This window comes from Opisthocomus hoazin, chromosome 3 (genome assembly GCF_030867145.1).
Source record: "Opisthocomus hoazin isolate bOpiHoa1 chromosome 3, bOpiHoa1.hap1, whole genome shotgun sequence".
Classification (NCBI taxonomy): Eukaryota; Metazoa; Chordata; class Aves; order Opisthocomiformes; family Opisthocomidae; genus Opisthocomus; species Opisthocomus hoazin.
The window spans coordinates 107,014,307-107,038,124 of record NC_134416.1 but is presented as its reverse complement, the minus strand read 5'-3'; the positions used below and the strand labels follow the sequence as shown (position 1 = coordinate 107,038,124).

The window sequence follows — 23,818 nt, the reverse complement described above, 5'->3', positions numbered from 1 at the left end:
GACTCATAATTTAATCAACCAAACTGGGTCATACTGCACATGCAAAACACATTGCAAGTGAGAATGGGTAAAACTTAAAATGTCTTCATTTTATATTGTTTCTCAACGGCAACGTGTCCTTTGTGCATTAAGGTATTGCCTGGGTTTTAACAGTGGGCAGGAAGGAAGAAGAAAATGGTTTCGAAAGGGCTTCACAGTCACTTGTATTTATTGTATAGATTGGCTCCTATGGTCACTGTTACCCAGCTGTAGCAGGCAACAAATGCATCTAAACCTTACCCCTTTCCCTGCCTCAAGTTCAGTTTTGAATTTTTCATAGAAATTTCTTAGCACAGCAGAGCATTCCAGGCCCGCTTTAGTGTATTTCCCTATATATCTTTATTATTTATTTATATTTGTATTATTTATTTTATTTTATTATTTTTATTACTTATATTATTTATTATTAGTATTCTATCATTTCAGGTCCCCTGATTTAAACTCTTCTATACCTGGCACTCAATCCAATGTGTCAAGGAAGACACTAAGATATCAGGCAATCTACTTTGTGTCCTGCAGGCTACAGATCCCTGCTGTGAGATGAGAAGGGCCCAGCAGAGAACAAAGCCTGTCATCAGCTCAGAATCTGTGGCTGGCGTCCTCAGTGAACCCCTACTCAGTTCAAATGCACCACAACGGAAAAAGCCCAAATGGACCCAATGCACTTTTCTTCCAATGGAAAAAGCCCAAATGGACCCAATGCACTTTTCTTCCAACGGAAAAAGCCCAAATGGACCCAAAGCACTTTTCTTCCAACAGGCCTTCAGCGTAGATCATGGGCTGTGGGGGCTGTGGGACTGAAATCAGTCGAGCTCTATTGCAGGGAGAGCCCTGCAATTCCCAAATTCACATTGGGAGCTTGCAATAACCACCGCTGAAGTTTCTCCACGTTTTCATGTTGTGAATTTCAAATTTCCTTCCCCTGAGTAAATGCCAGTTAAAAGAAATTGAATTCATTATAACCTGAGCCAAAAGCAAATTTTTCCAAAACTGGACCCACCGTATGCCAGACCCTCCGTCTGTGCCCCCAGCACGTGTGCCATGGCCCGGAGAACAGCGCAGAAACATTTTGTCTGAGCTGCCTCTCCGAGGTTTGGAAAGGGCTGCACTACTTTCCAAGGCAGAGTAGTTGAGCCAGTAGATATTACCCAGCAAGGAACCCCTGTATGGTGGCTTACTGAGTGAGCTGACTGCCAGATCTTCTGTGCCAACAGTAAAATAGTGTTTAATTCAAACTATTTTTTACACATTTATTAAAAAAAAAAAAATCACTACACAACAGCCATGTAAGAGGGTCAACTTCCACAGCACTGGAAACCTGGCAGAAAACCTGCAGAACGGACCTGAAAATAGAGAAGTGGAGTCTCCTGGCATCACAGAGACCTCTGAGCAGCATCACTGCTCTCCCCAGATGCTGGGAGAGGGCAGGAGGGAGAAGCAGACCATACGTGGTAGCCCATACCACCTATCTACGGGAATGAGTCCAAGGGCCCCAAGCAACTTGGGGGTGCTGCAGTCCGTAGCCAGCCTGAAAGCACTGCCACAAGGAGAAAGACGCCGTTGCCCCCTCCTTACGACACAACCGAGCAAATTCTGGGCACTGCCAAAGATCCGGACTGTATATTGAACGCTAACCATTCATAATAATAACTTGCATGCTGAATAATTACATTACACATTACAAACAGAATACGAACTTAGGCTAAATTCAGTATAAAACTTTACACCTGGGCTCCAACATTGCTTGTCAAAAAATGAGTTGTTGGGTTTTTTTTTGTTAATTCTGTTTTCAGTGTTAGGTTAAACACGCAAGAAAACATTCTCTGGTAATGGAAATAGCAAGAGACCCCTAATTATAATGACATGAACAGGCAGCACCATGTAAAATTTCTAAAACACATTTAAAAAGCCAAGTTACTAAATCTAAGCAAAGTTACCAGATCTAGTTGTATATTTTTCTAATCCCTACATGTTTCATTATTTCACCCATGATAATTTTCATCACTTATTCTCTGTTCTGAAAGATGTTTTTTTTTTTTAAATAAAACTCATTACAGTCGAATGAAATGCACTGACATGTTCCTCTTTTTCCGTCTGAATTACCTTCTTTAAACTATTGCAAAATTTCTGTTTGTTAAAACATTATTACAAGGAAGGGACTCCTCACCACCCACTCAGCTCCCAGAAGCCAAGAGAACAAACTCAAAGATACTGTTTTTCTAATTTTACGCTGATACTCTTTGGCCTTAAAAAAATGTTCTAGGTCTAGTGTGCATTTTAAAGGGATTTATGAAGAATTAGCTGAAGTAATGCCAAGAGCTGACTTCAAGTTTATATTAATTTCTTAAAACATAGCATATAGGACAAATATTTCATTTTTTACTTTTTTTGCCCCTTCCCAACTTTCACATTTAAAATGCTCCATCTTTTCTTTAAGACAGAAACATTCAAGGGCTGTGGAGTAACCTCATTTTTACAGCTTTTAACACATATCATCCATACTATGGAATTCTGACACTAGAAATATCAACAATCAACCAAAAGACCTCAGTCAACTTGAGTTGAAGCAGGAATGTGTTTGGGTTTTTTTCATTTCTTCCCTCTAGCTAATGATGAATTATTATATTAAATATATATATTCAACTTCAAAGAAAAGCTAGGTTGTTATAAAACGCAGGCGTTCAGAATTAAGTTTGAAAAGATTTGACCTTTTGCACACAAAAACTAACACCTACATGAATGAAGTACTGTAGTAAGTGATGATATATGATGGATCATTTAAAACGTGTGTATGGAACTGTGCACATTTTTTAAGGCAGGGGCAGATGGTGGTTACAGCACATCCAACCTTTTCCAATTACTTTGTTTTTTCAAAATATATCCAACCCATAAAAATATTAGCAGAATCCTTGTACTTCTATAGAAGTAATACTTTTCAAATATAAAAACTTTAATATATATTTAAGTTCAAATTTAAGTTCAAAAAATATCCTCAGACAATCCCCTTCTCCCTCTCTTCCACAGTTTATTAGGTTGCAAAGGAAGAGAAAATTATGAGGTGCTAGACCCAGAGTTTTATCCTAACACGTTAACTAGAAATTTATCCCACCTTCTTAAACAGGAGACAGGAACTAAATACAAAGGGCTGATCCAGCCTGATCTGCTCTGAAGACAGGGCTGGTCAGATGCGTGGGTTTGGTTTTGTCCAACTCCAACAAGAAGGTAAATAATATGAGACTGAAGATAACATGAAGCCTCCTACCTGCACGAAGAGATTAAAAGCAAAATGTGGAAAACAAACACGGCACTATTAACACTTTTTTATAAGGAAATGAATATTTCTTCCAATCTTTATCCAGCTAGATAAAACTCTAGGATGAGATTTCACCAAAACGTACACTGGGCTGACAATGGAGCACAAACATTTTCAAAACAAAAATCAAATGAGAAATATGTTGGAATTGGACCCCAGCGTGACGGGAAACAAAAGTTCACAAACACAGCTCCCTTCCAAGCTAGGCTGTAAACCAGGAGCACATGGAGAGGAGAAAAGGCTGTTTGTATTGTTCCAGGAAACTGGACTAAGGATTATTCCTTAATTGCATTAAGCAAATACAGTACAATATCTTACATAGCAAAAAGTTCAGAGACACCATAGGCCAAGTGATTGACTGATCACAGCACACTGAAGTCCTGTAAGCCATTAATTCCTGAATTACTACAGTTCCAAGCATTTTACACCAATATTGATGTGTTCTATAGCAAGGAAATGGGGATATAATATTCTGAGACGTCTTCACTTTATGTACAACTTTTTTATACATTGATTTTCAGTTCAAGGTCCCATTGTGCCTATGCTGAGGATGCTCATGAGTTGATGAGTTGTACGTAATAAAGTTCTAAAGCAAAGATAAAAAGTAGTCTTTAAAAACTATTACTGAACTGATGGAGCTGAGACTCACGCTGTTGTTTCCAGATGAATATGAGTTACCACACCAAACAATTTCCAAACTGTAGGCATTACTTATGCCTTCCGAAAATCACGTTATTACTATCTTTACTGACAAGAAAACTCAGGCAATGCCTTTCTGTGGGTTTTCACATCGACAGGAACCGCTGGGCACAACGTCATCGAGACTCTGAAGAGAGACCGAGGAGAATTTGTTTCTGCTTCCAGCACTGCAAAATATTTCTTCAGTGACTAGAACAGAAGACCAAAGTCAATAATGCATCTCCCAAGAAGTCTCCCTGTGTATACCCAGGACAAGATCTGCTACCATAGCTTTGCACAGACCTAACTGTCTCAAGGCTGCAGGGAAGAGAAATATTGTACTACTAGAAGTAGGCTGATTTAAGCGAGACAGATCTCTGGAGTTGATCCAGCTTGACCCAAAGCTCCAGTTGCTTTCAAGACCCACCATGACAACAAACCTGTTGCACAGTACACACAACATCCTTGTCTGCCCGTCTCGTGGAGACACACTGTCCAGGCTAATTAACTTTCTACCATCCGAAGCTGAGGGAGCTGGGCTTGTTCAGCCTGGAGAAGAGAAAGCTGAGAGGGGACCTAATAAATGCTTATAAATATCTGAAGGGTGGGTGTCAGGAGGATGGGGCCAAGCTCTTTTCAGTGGTGCCCAGTGACAGGACAAGGGGCAATGGGCACAAACTGAAGCAGAGGAAGTTCCTTCTGAACATGAGGAAGAACTTCTTCCCTCTGAGGGTGACAGAGCCCTGGCCCAGGCTGCCCAGGGAGGCTGTGGAGTCTCCTTCTCTGGAGATATTCAAGACCCACCTGGACAAGGTCCTGTGCAGCCTGCTGTAGGTGACCCTGCTTCAGCAGGAGGGTTGGACTGGGTGACCCACAGAGGTCCCTTCCAACCCCTACTATTCTGTGATTCTGTGAAAAGTGCACCTATAGGTTAATGGTTCTGCGCCCACCTCGCCCTAGAGAGCTACGCAGCCATCGTAAATTAGCATAACACTATCATTTTGAGTGGGATCCACTGACTTGCATCAGCTGAGTAACCAGTTCTCCAAGGAAGGAGGGAAAGATTTGTTCCTAAAAGTGCTCAGGATGAATCACCCAGCGTCCCCGACAGCCAGGACACGCTCCTTGTGCTGTGCATCGGGCCCAGCTTTGGGAGGTTCAAGATTCAGCGTTATTTCCCACGCTAAAAAGCTGTTGTCTGAGCTTCTGTACCAGTCGTCCCTCTTTGGTTCTGTATGAAATAAAGAAGGTCACTGGCTGCCTCCCAGAGGGGTCCGACCCTTCCCAGCAGGAAGGACGGTGACAGGGATGAGAGGGCCCCCTCAACAGGGAGGGCGAAGATGGGGAAAAGCGGGGATGGGGGTCTTAGAAGAATGGACAGGGATGGTAGGGACCACCCAGAAGATAAAGAAAACATGGGTTGAGGGGAAAGCTGGGGAAGCTCCTGAGCATGTACAGTAGCTAATTGTCAAATCTTACCCACTTAGCCTTTTAACTCTTTTTTTTTTTCTTCCCTTTACACACACACAGAGCAAAGACACAGTTCACGTTCAGAAGTAACAGCTTGCAAAGGCATTTAAAACTAAAGCAGATTTTTAAATTTAGCACAGCCTTCTCAGTGTTTTCTAATCCTGTCTCAAAGGCTGAACTTTGTTAAAATCTGTTACAAACAAAAATGTTAAGAAGTTCCCAGACTTTGATGGGCTTTGCTAAATTTAAACTCACGGTGAAATTTTTATAGGAAATTACAGACCGAAAATGATACAGCCATAAAGAAAGACCACAGCGGGGCTTCTCGTATGTGTTTCTCTCTTGTAAAGCTCTGTGGGGTTGGTGTCACAACACCTAGCTCCCTTGGCAAGCAGGAACCCTCCCTCCTCCGGAGCAGGCTTTCCCCCGCACGGCAATGCGTCCCCAACTGGGACTGCTCCAGTCCCGGAGAAAAGAGGGGAGCGGGAGCACTGGGGGCTGCCCAGCTGCCCAAAAGCCACCTCTTTCTCCCAGGGGTGAGCAATCCTGCACCCACGCAAGGCACGCTGACTCCCTGTCTCCAGAGGGAACGCTTGTGTGGGGCTTGCACTCCACTGCCCAATATTCTGCTGCACAGAAACACCGCAGTCTGGCGTTAAGTGGGCAAACCCCCTACTTTAATTAAAAAGAATCTCCAGACATTCTACCTCCAGTCACATTTCGTTATTGTTTTTTACCTAAAACCAACGTACGCTGGTGGTGGTACTCCACAAGAAGTCTCCTCCCTTCTTGCGCCAAGGGTTGACTCTGCACGCGGGTCCAGGGGCTCCTTGGCAACCCAGGTGCAGACACCCAAATCTTGCCTGAGCTGTGCTGTGGGCATACCTTGTCCCCGTCCTGTCCCCTGCTGTCCAGCTCACTTGCTGGTTCTCCTGGATGGTCTCCAGCCCCTTCTGTTGCTCCCCCGTCCTGTCCCCTGCTGTCCAGCTCACTTGCTGGTTCTCCTGGATGGTCTCCAGCCCCTTCTGTTGCTCCCTCGTCCTGTCCCGTGCTGTCCAGCTCACTTGCTGGTTCTCCTGGATGGTCTCCAGCCCCTTCTGTTGCTCCTGACTGGATCTCCTGGATGGTCCCTGGAACCAACTCATCACCTCACCTTCGCTGGTGCTGTCAACAGGACCTTGTTACCCACACCCAGCTCTACCCATCCAGCTCAGATGCTGCAGGACTGTGCCCTGGCTGGTGAGGGCACTGCCTGTGGTGGGGTCACTGTCAGCACACAGTGTAGCCATATGCACTGTCCCACAACCGACCTGCAACACCCTGTCAGTGCCGGTCACTCTTTTAAAAGGGGTCATTCCATGCAGACTGTTCAATTAAATAGCCATATGTCTGGAACTGAAGCTGGAGTTTTAAAAAGGCCATAAGGCAAGCAGCATGCAATTTAAGTGTATTTTATATATTTATATTCAAATATACTGAATTTGGATACATGCGTATTTCCATGTCTGTCCCTATCAGAGCCTCAGGAATCTTCAGCTAAACTATTTCAGTCAAGACGACTTTCAGGAATTTAATGTAAAACAGGCACCGAGCAAACTCAGTCACTGGGCATGCCACCTTTTTTTTTTTTTTTGACCATAAAAAGTGCAAAAGTTCACTCACTGTGTTAGTTTTATCCCAGTCCTGATTAATGTTGAACCTTTTAACAATTATGTTCTCTGCTGCTATTAGAAATATACACGTGCCTGCTTTGTATGTTTTCAGAGGTGCTCCAGCACAGAGCTCATCTTGTTTTCCGCCAACATAGATGCCGTAAAATCATGCTTGATTCAGTTTACTTCTTTCCTCCTCTCCCCTCCCCTCTCCCCTTTTCCCCAGCCCTATCCTCCTCCATGTTCTTGGGTGGGCAGATTCATGGGGAGACTTGGTTTTTAGTACAGCCACCACCAGGCAGTTTGCTACTCTCCTGAAGCACATCTGGGCTTTATATCAGGCCTTTAATTAATCCTCAGTGAAAGCCAAGCTATGACATTTTGACTGGGCAGGCTCCAGTTTTGGACAGGTCTTGATTTATTGCGACTGAGTCTCAACCTACTTTGATTTATTTCAGCTTTGGGGAGGAGGGCAAGCACTGAACAGAAAAAGCACTGTTGGATGCAGAACATGTGATGCACGTAAAGGACCTCCAGAGTACTGTGGCCCAAATGACAAACAGCTCAGACAATTTACAATAAAAATAAAATACAAAAAGCCCAAGTGATGAAAAGATATTGGTGAAAGAAATCACTTGCAGCAAAAACAGCCACCACGACCAAAAAAAGCAACAGCAAATAATAAAAGGCTTAGTGAACTAGGACCAAACTATTTGGCAGAAAGTGCCAACGAAGGAAGCCCATGCCTTATCGCTAAGTAAACAACAAATCCCTGGTCACTCATTAGTGTTAATCATGCCTCTCATCTGCATTCAGCGAAACCCCGGGAGGCAGCACCAATGCTTTCCTGATGAGTCGCTTTCCATGAAAAGGATGTTCTGCTGTTGTCTGCCAGCTCACCTTGGGTGGAAGTCCTTTGCAGGTCTCATTCTCTAACCGTGCTGTGCCCAGCGTGCAGTGTCCCAAGGCTGCTGGACAGCCAGAGCCAAACCGTTCACCTCTAAACGAAGCCACAAACATCACAATAACAGGAGCCACTGAATAACACATCCAATCTGCTCAAGGTGCAAAGCTTTCTTCATTCTACAGGCAGCCTTACTCTTACCCGGGCCCTCCTCCTGTTTTAATTCAAATTCTGTTGGACAGATGACTTGGCAAGTTTATTCTGACTACTACTGTAGCTACTTCCAATTAATTCCTGTTGTGTGTACATGCAAAGAAATTCAATATCTTGAAAATTCTAATGAAAACAAGTAATTTTCTTGTTCTCCTTTAAGTGTTTTTGTTAAATTCAAATACCCTGCTTTCTAGCTCCTTTGTACTTCCTTTTCACCAACTGAAACTCAGGTTTTGTTGTTTTTTTTTTTTTTTACCCCCTTTAACTGTAGGAACTAGAGCATTTATAGCTCTATCAAAAGAGAAGAGTGAAGTTCCACCAACTGAAAAGCAAAAAAATTCTTCGTCTAAACAACATGGCACTTTCGATTTGTTGACACCTGGCAGGATCCAGCGCCTCATGAACCTCCAGCAGAAAGGATGGTTTTGTTAAAGACTCTGCACCCGCTGCTGCTGAAATTTCTGTAACACCTCAGATGCTACCTCAAGAGTCCTCACACAAAGCCTTGGGGGGACAAATATTTGCACTCCCGTTGTTCCCTGTAACACAAGACAGAAGGACCAGCAACCCATACACGTGCAGGCTTGCTCTGAGGCATCCATAAGCATTATAAAGCAGAAAAGGACACAAATCAGGTATGAAAATAACTACGTGAGTTGTCTTTCACAGAATCACAGAATGGTAGGGGTTGGAAGGGACCTCTGTGGGTCATCTAGTCCAACCCTCCTGCCGAAGCCAAGAAAGCCAATGGGATCCTGGGGTGCATCAAGAAGAGTGTGGCCAGCAGGACGAGGGAGGTTCTCCTTCCCCTCTACACTGCCCTGGTGAGGCCTCATCTGGAGTACTGTGTCCAGTTCTGGGCTCCCCAGTTCAAGAAAGATGAAGAGCTACTGGAGAGAGTCCAGCGGAGGGCTACGAGGATGATGAGGGGACTGGAACATCTCCCCTACGAGGAGAGGTTGAGGGAATTGGGTTTGTTCAGCCTGAAGAAGAGAAGGCTGCGAGGGGACCTAATAAATGCTTACAAATATCTGAAGGGTGGGTGTCAGGAGGATGGGGCCAAGCTCTTTTCAGTGGTGCCCAGTGACAGGACAAGGGGCAATGGGCACAAACTGAAGCAGAGGAAGCTCCAGCTGAACAGGAGGAAGAAATTCTTCCCTCTGAGGGTGACGGAGCCCTGGCCCAGGCTGCCCAGGGAGGTTGTGGAGTCTCCTTCTCTGGAGATATTCCAGACCCGCCTGGACAAGGTCCTGTGCAGCTTGCTGTAGGTGACCCTGCTTCAGCAGGAGGGTTGGACTAGATGACCCACAGAGGTCCCTTCCAACCCCTACTATTCTGTGATTCTGTGATTCTGTCACCTACAGTAGGTTGTAGAGGACCTTGTCCAGGCAGGTCTTCAATATCTCCAGAGAAGGAGACTCCACAACCTCCCTGGGCAGCCTGTTCCAGTGCTCCGTCACCCTCAGAGTGAAGAAATTCTTCCTCCTGTTCAGACGGAACTTCCTCTGCTTCAGTTTGTCTTTAGAAACATTAAACTTGAATTGTTTAAGACTTTAGTAAAAATCTATGTGTTATTTTTTAAGCTACAAGGTGAAATCTGGAAGACAAGTCTGCCGTACTCGGTTGATCAGATGCCTGTGTAAGTTAAGGCCACAGTCCAGCTGTGCACTTTGCCATCAAGCAGGTCAGCAGCAGCATTCAAATGACCATCTCGCTTAAGATGTCTTCTGCTAATTGAGAACCAACTGCGTGGGTGTTCTCAGTCTAATCTGTGTCACAGCAACTTGTTTACCATCTGCAAAAAAGATGTCTTTATTTTAGCAGTGGTAGGCTGGTAGTCTACACAGGGAACCTGTGTTTGCTGTCTTGTCCCCTAGCTAGCTGGGGCAGGCTGAGCTGGCTCTCTGTGCCCAATACAAAAATTACTAAATCTGCAGAAATGCAGAATATTCATATGCCAGTAAATGGGGTCCTACAGAGCCAATCCCTTCTAGTTTCAGGAGTAGAAGACAAATTAGTGTTAAGGACAATCCTCAAGTCAAACTGTTCTATTGAACACTTCCTTCTCTCAGCTCTCTTCACTATGTAAGAAAACAAATTGTCAACATCTGATGTAAATGTTTGCTATTTTCTCTGCTTGTTTTTGTTTTGTGCCCTACTCGGAGAATTTCAGGCTCCTTTCACAAGCAGAATCAGGCACAGTGGCAGCTGGTGGCTCACCTTGACCCAAGAGCAGATGATGAGAACACAGCATTCCCCTATCAACTAGGGTCTTAATCCTCATCTTGTATTGCCCTTATCACAGAATCACAGAATGTTTGGGGTTGGAAGGGACCTCTGTGGGTCACCCAGTCCAACCCCCTGCCCAAGCAGGGTCACTCAGAGCAGGCTGCACAGCACCGCGTCCAGGTGGGTCTGGAATATCTCCAGAGAAGGAGACTCCACAGCCTCCCTGGGCAGCCTGGGCCAGGGCTCCGTCACCCTCAGAGGGAAGAAGTTCTTCCTCCTGTTCAGCTGGAGCTTCCTCTGCTTCAGTTTGTGCCCATTGCCCTTGTCCTGTCACTGGGCACCACTGGAAAGAGTCTGGCCCCATCCTCCTGACATTCACCCTGCAGATATTTAGAAGCATTTCTAAGGTCCCCTCTCAGCCTTCTCTTCTCCAGGCTGAACAAGCCCAGCTCCCTCAGCCTCTCCTTGTAGGAGAGATGCTCCAGTCCCCTCATCATCCTCATAGCCCTCCACTGGACTCTCTCCAGCAGTTCCTCATCTTTCTTGAACTGGGGAGCCCAGCACTGGACAGAGTACTCCAGATGGGGCCTCACCAGGGCAGTGTAGAGGGGAAGGAGAACCTCCGCAGGTGCAGGACTCTGCACTTGCCCTTGTTGAACGTCCCCCAGTACCAGGATGCAGCATATCACCATCAGCTGTGCTCCTCCTGAGTATAAATTTACTTTTGTCTGCCAGAGCTCCTTCTAGCTGCTGCAGAGCTGGTGCTGGGTGGGATTCCAGATGCCAGCTTTCAGCTTGAGCCTGAACACGACCGTTTTATTCTTGTTTACAGGCAGTTTTATTTTCTAGCTTTTATCTTTCTTAATGCAATATAAAATTTTGTGTGATTTTTTCCTTCCAAGAAAGTGTAATAACACTGTAAGTTCCAGCAGTACTTTTTAATACCTACACAGCCAGAATTTCCACTTACAAATCAGTCAGTTTTTTCAGTGAAAGAGACTTTATATGAACCAGCATCCTAGCAAAACCCCATATCTAGACAAAAAGGATCACTTCAAGATACTACTAAAAAACCTGTCAGCTTAGTTAGGAGTCAACTGTTTTACAAGCAGCTCCAGAACATGAACAACTATTCATGACATTGTTAAGATAGTTTTTCAGCATTTGGATTTTTTTTCCATAACTTGAAATATTGATGACACATTGTAAATGATTAGACTGCTATAAAATCAGTGCAACTAAATGCCTATCATCAGCATGCAATTTCATTACACAATTTGCTTACAAACCTCATAAATAAATAAATTAAACCAAGGGAACCAAGGCTTGTTTTTCTTTATTGCATAGTATGTTTTAATGGTAAATGTCAAATGTGCATGATTCTGCTATTATTTAACACTAGTTTCTGTAATCACTCCAAAATGAATGTGGTAACAATGATGATTAATTTACTTTAATTTTAGGTGGACTTTTTACCAAACTTGCTCTTTTGCTAGCTCCTCTTTTTCACGTGTGCCTGTTGGTTTTGAACTGCCCTTCTTTAGACGTGACCTTATGAAAATCAGCAACAAAAATGCCTTCTTTGAGGAAAGTCTAAGTTACTTCATTACAAGGAGTAGGCAGTTGTGCACCAATTTCATCATTCTGTCATACTTGAGGCTGAAAACTGGCACAGAGTGGGCCAGGTGAAAACTCTTTATTACACTTCCTCTTTATATTGGTAACGCATTAAATGGAATTTTAATGTCTCCTGAGGTCACTTTTAGAGCCAAATTGTGGCTGTCCCTGTCACAGGTGTACTGAGTACCTCTGTGTGGGCACAGATCCTCTTTCTCTTCTGCCAGCTTCTGCCTCCCCACGCCTAAATGCAAGATGCAGTGGATAAAGTCAAGTCCCACCGAAACCAATAATCATATTATTAGAACAAGATTTAACTCCAAACCAATTCCAACAGTTGGTTTGCAGCATGGTTGGTCGTCAGGCTTGCCAGGAGGGCAGGGAGGGAACGCACAGCCCTACAGTCCTCTTGGGTCTTGCGCACCTCACACATGTTCTCTCACCCTTTATTGCTATCTGGATCAAATAGAGTCTTTTTTCAAATGCTTTCTTAGCACCCATATTTGTAAGACTCCATTAAAACATTGCGCATTATATGAAGTGTTACATCGATTGAGCTTGGATCACAAGAACTTGCAAAACCTTGTACAAATCTCCAATCAACAGTTTTAGATTGTTGCTTACCTCCTCCTGCATTACTTTAAAAAGAACAAAACCAAGATTTTCCTAGAGATGAGACAGAAGATAGTACAGCTAGCCTGGAAAAATCCCTCAGGAGGCAAGCTCCTTCGTGCTCCACCTGGGCATCCCCAGAAAGCAGAGCACAGCCGGGTCCCGTTCCACGGCAGGCTCCTTCTTGGAAACCAGAATCATTCCTGCTACCAGTACTACAGATTCAGAAAGCCACATTCTGGTGGTTCGTGCCATGGTTATGGCACGGGAGTTACTGGAGCTCGTTTATGAGTTATTGCAGGCTGAAATAAGACATCAAATAAACATATACATGGAACAGGCACAAACAGGAGCAGTGGTGATTCCCCGGCTGCAGCAACCAGGGGACGATGGAGGTGAGAGGCACAGCGCCCGGCAGCAGCCGAGAACATTTTGGGCTTTCCCTTGTTGGGACACAGACCTGTCATGTCTTGATGTACATCTGTCACGTAGCCTACAGAACATCCTATCTCACACCTCCTGATACCCTTCCAATAACCCAAGATTCACTTGTAATCAGAGTCACAGAGTCACAGAATGGTCGGGGTTGGAAGGGACCTCTGTGGGTCACCCAGTCCAACCCCCTGCCCAAGCAGGGTCACCCACAGCAGGCTGCACAGGACCTTGTCCAGGCGGGGCTGGAATATCTCCAGAGAAGGAGACTCCACAGCCTCCCTGGGAAGCCTGGGCCAGGGCTCCGTCACCCTCAGAGGGAAGAAGTTCTTCCTCATGTTCAGCTGGAGCTTCCTCTGCTTCAGTTTGTGCCCATTGCCCCTTGTCCTGTCACTGGGCACCACTGGAAAGAGTCTGGCCCCTTCCTCCTGACACCCACCCTGCAGATATTTATAAGCATTTCTAAGGTCCCCTCTCAGCCTTCTCTTCTTCAGGCTGAACAAGCCCAGCTCCCTCAGCCTCTCCTTGTAGGAGAGATGCTCCAGTCCCCTCACCATCCTTGTAGCTCTCTGCTGGACACTCTCCAGTAGCTCCTCATCTTTCTTGAACTGGGGACCCCAGAACTGGACAGAGTACTCTAATCTGGGAGATGAACAGTTTTAAACCAGTAGTATTTTTAATATATATCTACCTTGAATGTCAGCGATAATACTGGCAATAAAATGAAAAGGGTATACTCAGAATATTTTTCTCTTCAATTATTTCCCCTTTAAAACGAATATGATATATTACATACTTGATGCTTTCTGAATTTAAAACACCTTAGAGGAAGAGAGAAATTCCCACCAGATACACAGAAGTGAGGTTTGTCTGGAAATAAATGCAGCGTAATAAATTAACGGTGAGCGGGAAAATATGCCTGTATTGCAGAAGGGAAAAATACTGCACTAGCAACACAAAGCATTACTTTTTCTTGTAAAATAAGGCACAGTGCAGCAAGATTGTATAATTTGTACCAACCTTTCATTACGTCACAAGCAACGTGTGCCTGGTATTATAGCATCAGGGTTGCCTTGATGAACAGTTACAGTGTAGAGTAATATCTAACTTGTTAGGGGTTAAGGCAGAAGTCAGAGTTAATGCTCTACTGATGCAATTTACTGCTCCTTAAAGATATCTGTGAAGTGCACTTGGAAGAAAGAAAACCTCTTTTCATATTAAGAAAAAGAAAAAATCAAACCCATTTGCAGATCAAGAAATAATAGCACACAACTTGCACTAGAAATATCAGCTTCTAAAAAGCAGAAAGCTTATTATTACGAGCAAAGTTAGAGACTGAAGATTTTCATAATGGTGTGTGTTCTTTTAACAGAAGAACAACACGAATGTGAGTAACGCTAGTGAAAGGAGAAGTCGGCTAAACCCTCCCGACACCCGTAAGGACCCAGCAGGTCAGGGAATGGCTCACAGCAGGGGCTTCCAGCTGGAGTTCGTGGTTCTTGGAGGTTTCAGATGGTTGAGTTTGCTCTGCTTTTCTCATGTTATTGCACAAGAGAGACTAGGCTAGGCAAAATGTGCCCAGAGTGCATTCAACTCTACAAAAAAGACCCTAATAATTTGTCCTTGTAGACAGGCAACATTTCGTATGAGCAGTTAGGGTTCCCCTGATTTTGCTTCCTCAAATCCAATACCACACATCCTTTAATCCCACTGCAGAACAGAAAACGCAGAAAGCAGATACATGGGCCCACTCACTTAAGAAACACCACCTGAAAATCCTGATTGCACTAGAAGTGATGGAACGGCTGCCAAGTCACCTGGCACCAGGAGCTGCCCCGTGCATCAGCAGGGCCCGTGGGGAAGGACAGATGCTGGGCTCCCCTTCACCAGCCACCCTCGAGCAGGAGCACTTGGAGGGTCTGAGGGAACCACCAGATGTTCTGCACAGCCCCTGCGTAAGCTGCAGGCACAGGATGATGTCAGGGATCCATCATTTACTTCATCCTCCTCTTCCACAGCTGCAGGCAAACCCACCCCAGCCACGCTGCTGAGCTGACAGGGGACGGGGGATAAGAAAACGCCAACGCTGCTCACCTACCTTGCAAATGTAATGCTCCTCATACTCCTGAGGAAACAACCAATTGCTCTTGCCGCAGAAATCACATGGGTTTTGAGAGGAAGAGAGTGGGGTCAAGCACATGACAGCAATAAACTTTCTTCAGGTACTTAACCTGGTAACCACGTCAACCATCCCCAGGGAAACCTTAATGTTGGCCAAAGAAGGCCAACTGGAAAGTTCAGCTGCTCTGTCTTTGGACCATTAACATCAGTTGTTAGGTCAAGGCTTCATCCAAAAACACCTACAGCTAAAATTCAAGTATTTCTGCTAAAACTAAAAGTGGCGTATTAAGTGCACCCTGTGGGTTTGGGGAATGTTTCCCACTCCAACAAACAAACAAAAAAATTGGGGGGTTTTTTCCATACCCTGGTCAGGAAAGAACAGTCACTCTGCTGATAACCAGTCTTCTTAATAATACACAGAATATCAACAGCTAGAGTACAATAAAAGTGGCCCTGACGTTTTAATTTATCCTCTGAAATATTTCTTCTTTCAGTGGAATGACCTGAAATTGTTGGAGGGCTCAAAAATTTGGTTCTGGGAATGCACTGCCCATGATGTTTTACTGGCTTAATTTCAAATGAAAACAATTACTGTGCAGTGAGGATGTTACCACACAGACATAATAACACCACTAACTATTTTTGACTTCCAGTGTAAATTGAACCATTATGGGATTTTAAAAATGTCCTTATTAAATTTTAATGATCTGTTTCAGGGATTTTTTCCCCCTTATTAAAATTAAATCCAACTATGCTATACAACTTTCTCAGAACATGGTGTATTACTCTAAGATTCAAATAAATCTGCAAATCATAGATTAGTTAATAAAGACAAACTATCTGGGTTATTACAGGTGGGGCTGGTAGCAGTACCTGTTATTAATATTGCCTAACCTTTACCAATAAAAGATGCTGCTTCCCGTTCTTTAAAATGTTGCCAAAATACCATCTGACTGAACAAAAAATTTCTAAGTTCAAAGGTAGACACACCTTTTGGGTTTCTTTTTTTCATTCTTTTTATTTATCCCCTCACTTATTACAGGAAAAAGAGCAAAGAAAGGAAGGAAAATCTCAGTTGAAGTGGTTCAGCTCATTAAAGAATGCATTTCACTTGTATTAACTCCCCCACAAACCTCAATAATTATTTTCCATGAACTCAGGGTTTCCTTGTTTTACAGCAAGTATTTGAAATTTTGCATGCAGAGGGCCAGAGGATGTTTATTAGAACATTTTCATCAAATCTGCCCCAAACTTCCCCAATTCATAAGCTTTGTGTGGATTAAAATGAAAAAAAAAATAAAAACATGGTTTACACACACTCAAGATAGACTTATGAGACCTTTGCTGTCAAATTTTGTGAAGATTCACAGTATGGTGAACTCAGTCCATCCCATGATGGGGCAGTGGTTTCCCTCCAGGAACAACCGCAGCCTTGAGCAGGCTTTGTGGTGCCCACGCTCCCTGGGTCCAGGCAACTCCATCTCCCTCATGAAATTCACCTCTTTCCCACAGTCTCATCTGCAGTTGCCCCAAGTTAAAACTATCACAAGATTGACTAGAAGGTGGAACAGACCTTTTTTTAAGCAGTCTGGTTTGTTTTCACCCTGGTGTTATATTGCCACCTGCTAATGAGTCAACATTGTCCTGCAGTGACGGTCTATATACTGCATTATATAGCCTCTCTGCTGGCATCTGTATGTTTTCCTCTGATCCTATCACAAGTAGATGTGTAGCTCCTAAACACGGACCCTGTCCAAATTTTACTTGTTCTTCCACACATTGCCAGACAGAGCAGAAAGCTAAAGCTGTAAGAACACAGCACACATTTAAAGTTACCGTTGAGAAGCATCTCAATTTGGTATTGTATGAGAAGAACATGCTGCAAAAGCAGAACTCGTCAGGAGGACTCCTGTAGTTGTGTTCTGTGAAGAGATGCTGCATTCAAGCTACAATGGCATAACAGGTCAGTCTCAAAAATATGACAACAATACATAATTTATCAATCTGGAAACCTTATACTTGAAAGAAGCCTTAGTCTAATCTTTCCATCACTCCAATTGAATTGTAAGACCACCACTGTAACAAGACCACTTTAGAAAACCACCGGGGTGGCCTTGATAATAATACACATATCATTGTTGAGGCACAGGAAACTAAACCAGATGGTTTTGCTGAGGAAAGGACTTTTTTGGCTTTGTAAAGCCTAAAAACATTAATAGGTCAAACAAAAAGTGCTGAAAAAGAAAGCTAAAAGAAAATTTATGTAAATAAGAAAACTCTTTTTTACAATTCTATTCCTCTCATATAAAAAATGTCTGCAAGAAAATAAAAAGGGGGTAATGGTGCTGTAGTTCTGAAATAGATCAGAATAGTTTTCCAAAAGGAGAAAAGGTCAAACAACAACACTTACAGTAGGCACTGCTATGGAAATCAATACCATATGACGTGCAGTAGACAGAACACCTACATATGGTAATTAAAACCCTTCTCTTCCCTTATTTTTATGTTTTAAACATGAAGAACATTTATGCCTATTGTAGCCACGTTCTTCCTTGTTCAATCGCTTATTAGCAATCACACCTAACTTAAAGAGAAAATAGCACGTGCATGCATCTCTTGAAATACATGAAATTGAAAATAATTTCCACAAAACCATCCATGCACAAACAGAAACACATATGCTTTCACACACACGCATCTATATGGGGGGGGTGGTGTGTGTGCAGTTCTTTAAAGGATGTTTGAATTTTCCCACTTGTGCTGCAGTTGTTTAGAATCACATTATTTACAAACTTCAGCATTTCAGGACGTTTATAACCAAAAACCATAAAGAACTTCTTTTATTTTTAATGCAGACACCATCTACAAGAGTGAAATTAAGATGATAATGCGTTACTCTGCTGGGAATTGCAACTATTTCTAATAGTCAAGAAGATTAATCTAAATAACATACGCTGAAAGAAATGTATCATAAGCTCTTTGACTCTGCAGCCTTCCTTACAAATATGTAAGCTTTTTTTTAGCATTAAAAAAGGAAAACTATTACTATCACAGTTGTTCTAAAACATGTTCTCTCTTCATAAGGGAAGGATTGCACATACTTTCAAAATCTGAAAGAAGACATTTGAGAATTATACCTATATTTTGCTGCTATAAAATCATGCTCTAAGTGAAAGAAAACATCATGATTTAAATACCAACATTTTCTCTGCTTTCACGGGACAATGGAGAAGAAATGTACACTTAGGAGAGCTTCTCTACACGCTTATCATTTCTAATGGTTCATTTTGGTACTGCTCAGAAACAGCCTTGAAGAAAATGTTCCAAATCTTCAGTCCAAGTCCCAAGTTCTTAACTAAAACCACCGAGTTCAAAGAGTGGTTTCTGAAGCCAGAAGTCAAGCGGGATGGACCACAGGCACCTTACTGACCCCAGGGAGCCTGATGGAGCCTACCTAGACAGCAGCAGAAAGCGGGAAATCACAGTGGGGTCTCACGGGATCCTATTTTGATTCTCCATGGCAGCTATGTCACGGAGATGCCTGTTTTGTAGCCAGTGACACTGTCTACCATCTCATGTCAAGACCTGAACTCTTTTGTAGGGTTGGAACATTTCAGCTGAGGTGCAACATGTGCAAATAATTTACTAAAGCAATGGCATCATGAATTTACTCTGGCAACGTCCTTATCCATGTCTTTTCCGTATAGATTCAGCCAGAGGGAAGACAATCTTTACTTCTCCTCAGACCTGCTGTTCCAGCACTCTCGTCATGTCATGGAGCAGTGGCTCTACTGCAAACACCAGTGCCTGTAGGTCAGTGCTGGGTAAGCTCCACAAAGCCATTTGGCATCTTCCATTTGAGCCCTGTCATCAGTGCTGTGGGCGCTTACGTTGGCTGTACTCTATCCCGAGAACTGGATCAGTATTTGCACGAATGAACATACTACCATGGTCAAATGTGACTTCCTTTATCCTGGATACATCACACCTCCACTTGTTCAAGGCATTTCCATGGGGAAATCAAAGAACATTCTGCCATTGGTAAGCGCATACTTCCTTTGCGAAGATGTTGCTTTCTCAAATAGCATTTCAGCACGAGGCTTAGTTCTACATCTTATAAAAAGGACTACAGATTTTTTAAACTATTAGAAAGAAACCAAGGTGGAGTTGTCGTTGTCTTTGTTACACATGCTTCTAGAAAAGACACTGCTTCAGCAAGCACCTGTCAAGAGTTTCATGAACATCCAGTAGTTGTTCCAGACAAAGGAGTACGGTTTATCAAAACTTCTCTACTAAAGGTTCATACAAGTCCTGCTGCTCTCACAATTACTGCACCTAGACGGCAGCAATAAGATAATCAGTTCAGTTGATGATCAGAGCAGATTGGATATAATTTTATGATCAATTTTGCTTAATACAGCCAATAACTATCCCAGCTCAAGCAAGCTGATGGAAACAAAAAGTTCTCATTTGGAAATACACAAACTACTCGAGTACCTGGACGGCTCAAAAATCTTTACCATCATACTCAAAGAAGCCCAGCATCCAGGGATTAAAATTATTTCTTAACTTTTGTTAGAAGTGATTAACTTGGAGCATAAACACAAAGCAGTGAGAAGGAAAAAACATTTTTCACTTCAGTCCATAACAAAAGGGTAATCCTCATTTAAAAGCATGCCTTTACGTTCATGAGCCAAACTCATAACCGTAGGAGGTATTGATAGTTACACAGACAGATACAAGGGACTTTTCTTTTATAACCAACAATCCTCAGCAAAGCAAGACTCTCACAAGCAGTTATTCTGCTGGGCTGATGAAAGGATGTGTCAGAAAAAACTTCACCTCATCAGACTAAGGTAAAACTTCTCTCAGAAGATGATACATCCTTAACACTCTAGGAAAACAACAAAACAGAACTAGAAATGCCTTGGCCAACAGTCTCGCTGCTGAATCCTTTTCTTATGCACAAGAGTAACGTAAAAATTTAAATACTTCTATCTGGCAAGAGTTTTTACGTTTAAACATACACACTGACATACAAGAAGGGATCTCCCACAACAGAAATGGTAGCAGCTGTCTTCAAGGGTCAGCCTCTACCTATTGGGGTTGTGAACAGAGGAATCATGAATAAAGGACCAGGTGATACTGACTGGCGATTTAAACACAGAAGACACCACTGTAGATTAGATTTTACTATCTCAATTTCAACATGCAGAAAATGGTTTAAGGCAATAAAAATGACTGCAGATTTTCTTGTGCATTTTAACCACAAAGTAAAGTACGAATCAGCACAGTACCAATTTAAAGAAGAGTAAGGTGGAAAGTCTCTCTTTAAACAGTTTCTTAATGTGCTTGGTTGGACTGTACAACAACTTGCTCTATTACTTTTTTATAAATGGTTCTTTTTGCTTTGTTGTTTTTTTTTTTTTTTTTACATTATTTAAATATAAATTAATGGAAGCTGACTGGCATATATTTAGAATATCAAATGGTCCCTGAATGGTCACCACAAATTTAGGCACATGCTTAATTTTAAGCATTTGACTAGACCTGTAATTAATGGAATTGGAGCCATTTATGACCCAGTTATGAATCCACTGTAATTATTGCTTGAAATACTGCTGGATTTCTACTGAAGGCAAAAGAAAGTATTTCTGATCTGTATGAATCCTTAAAGACTATTAAAACTGTTACCTTTGACTTGTTTAGTTTTGTAAGATACATATATTGATAGGCTTTTCCACAGCATTCATCAGCGCAGTATTTCTGCTCTCTGCACAACGCTGAGGTGTGGGCAGTGCAGCTGCAGAAGGCAACCTGAGCATCAGTGGATGACAGAGAGGAAATTGAAGGGAACGAAGAAAAAGTTCAGCTGTTGAACTCTAATACGAACTCGCTCTTCGCCCAGAGCCACTTTTCAGCATGACAACATTCTATTTGCTGGCTTTCCCTTTACTTCTTTACAAATAAATGCATCTATTACGTCCCCAAGAACAACACTTTAAGGTTTCAGTTGCAGATATACCTTCATGACTTCATTTACAGTATTTAGCATGTAGGAAATTAAAAAAAAAAACAATTAGTAATGGATTCATAGGAATTTTTTAAATGGTCCAAGTTAAATATTTCTGAGGATCCACATTTATTTGAAATAAGACCCTTGAGTAAGTGTCTGAGGAAATTTGCGTGATGCCTTGTGCTTTATAAATGGCATAGAAATGAGTCAGACTACTAAGGCTTGCTATTGTACTAATATTTGGAAATGCGTAGCAGATGGTTTACTAGAACTTTCTGCAGCAAATAAAGGTATAAGTTACCCTCACAAAACAAAATAACACACAGAAGATTCATATATCAATAGCGCTGATACATTTTTCTTCCTCTTCCAACTCAGTGGCATTGATTGTCATCTCTAATACCATCCCATGAGAGTTGTGCTGGATCACATTAGCGTAAAAATGGAGAAGGAGAGTAAGAAGCAGCAGCAATTTCTGCAAAAATGTTACTAATATAGTTTTAGGATAAAACTAATAATACCCTCCAAAAATTTTTCGCTGCCTACTTATTTCTGGTTTGTTCTCTTCAAACACAAACTGGAAACCTCTCTAGTGAGCTAGATTTCCTGGTTTTCATCAACCAGCACAATGCCACTGTACCTGATTTTCAGCTCTTGCAGGTGGCAGTCCAAGTCACAGCTCAAAAACCTAATCAAACACATATTCCAACTGTTCTCCCCTGATACAAACCTATGTTTAAACATCAAACTCCTGAATCATCTGGTACGAAAGCTGATCTCAACCCACAGCTAGCACTGAGCACGCCGGCAGCCCATCCCTTGGTGGACACCTACGTGCTTCAGTGCAGGCACGGGCTTCCATGCTCTACCACATACAGAAGTGTTCGCCCATAATCACCATGGCAGTTGGATGAATGCATGTGATCAAAGCTCAGGAATCTCGACCTCTGCCTGTGCTTTGTAACCACTAGACTTTCTCCACTCTGGTACACACAGGATGCGATGTCTTCACAAAGTCAGTGGGACTTTGGTCATCAGCTTTCATGAGATCAGGAATTGACCCATAATGTTTTATAAAACAATAAAAGGGAATGTATTTATGGTTTTATTATTATCCCCAATAAGGAAGTAAGGAGAAGGAAAACACAGTACATGGTCTAGTCTACATGCACATGTGTTATTTGTATTATTATCGGTGGGATTTAAAAGTACATATGGAGAGGATAAGATATATCCTTACGTGTTCAGCTGAATACCTAAGGAAGCTCCCCAAATGCTTGTAAATACGATCATGCTTTCTAGCATACTATGTATTTATTTGAACAACGTTAAATCTCTAAGCCCTACTTTCCAGTCCATTAAAACCTCAAATAATTGTTTATTTCCAGATTAAACTTACTTTCTTTTTTAGCCATTAGAAGGCTGCCTGTAATCACATTTCCACGATATTCAGGGAATTAGAGAATTGATAATAACTCTCCCATTATCCGAAGAGGTACTTCTCCAGGAAGAGAAATACTCAAGATGAACAATATTTTAGTGAGGAATTCTTTCCAGAAGATTTTTGGGACTGGCCCAAAATGTGTAGCTGAAAGGTCTGGAATGCTACTTACACAACAAACATGTGTTCGTGCTGTAGACCTTGGACAACTACATTCCTTCTGGAGGCCAAAGCCCTTGAAAGCTACTCATTCTTCTGGATAGACTTGTTCTCATTTCCTTTTTGTTTTTAAAGGTCTGAACACAGAAGAAGGGTCTGACCTACTAGGCACAAGAGGGTTATTCTGGATTTCCCTTATGGAAGAAGACTTCAGAATTCACCCCATGATTTACGATCTGGTGCAAGCTGTCTTGGAATGAGATAGCCGAAGTATTTATGGAATATCCCATGCCTGTTAGCAAATTATGCTGATTATGTTAATTCAACTGATCATTTTATTTGGCTTATCTTTTACTTCCTTTCAGTTGAGACTTGGTAACTGACTTTATGAACAGTCTTGACTATAGTTTTATCTGTTAAAAAGGTGATTGGGACGGTGTACTGGATTAACTTCTTCAACTAATGTTGTAGCCACAAACACAAAACAATAGTCACGAAGGCATAGTCATGACATTCACGATGCCCTTATCACCTTACACGCAAATGCAGCGCAGAACCAAAAGCCAACTTTATTTATAGCAGCCTGCCAAAAATCACCTTGCTTACTTACTTGATGTAATCCTTTCCACAAAAGTGATACAGATGTTTACTTCTTTTAATATCATTCAGAACAAAAGTTTATATTGTAGCATTATGATTTTGTTTCCTTGCTGTTTCTTTTTGACCGTAAACAAGATTCCAGAGCTCAGCTTTTATTTTACCTTTTAAATCTCAACTTACAATAAAAATCTCAAACCAGACTTTATCCTACTGAAATACTTCTTACTTTGTAATATTGAAAAACAAAACAAACAGTCGTCATCTTTTTAAACTACATCAATGAATGGCGGAGCCAAATCCGGTTTCCCAGCAAGGAATTATT

General features: G+C 42.3%; 1 protein-coding gene across 2 annotated transcripts in view; it reads right to left on the bottom strand.

Annotated features, from left to right (window-relative positions):
- The window catches only part of GMDS (GDP-mannose 4,6-dehydratase), a 433,606-nt gene that overhangs the window by 205,182 nt on the left and 204,606 nt on the right, over positions 1-23,818 (bottom strand). The window lies entirely within an intron of this gene.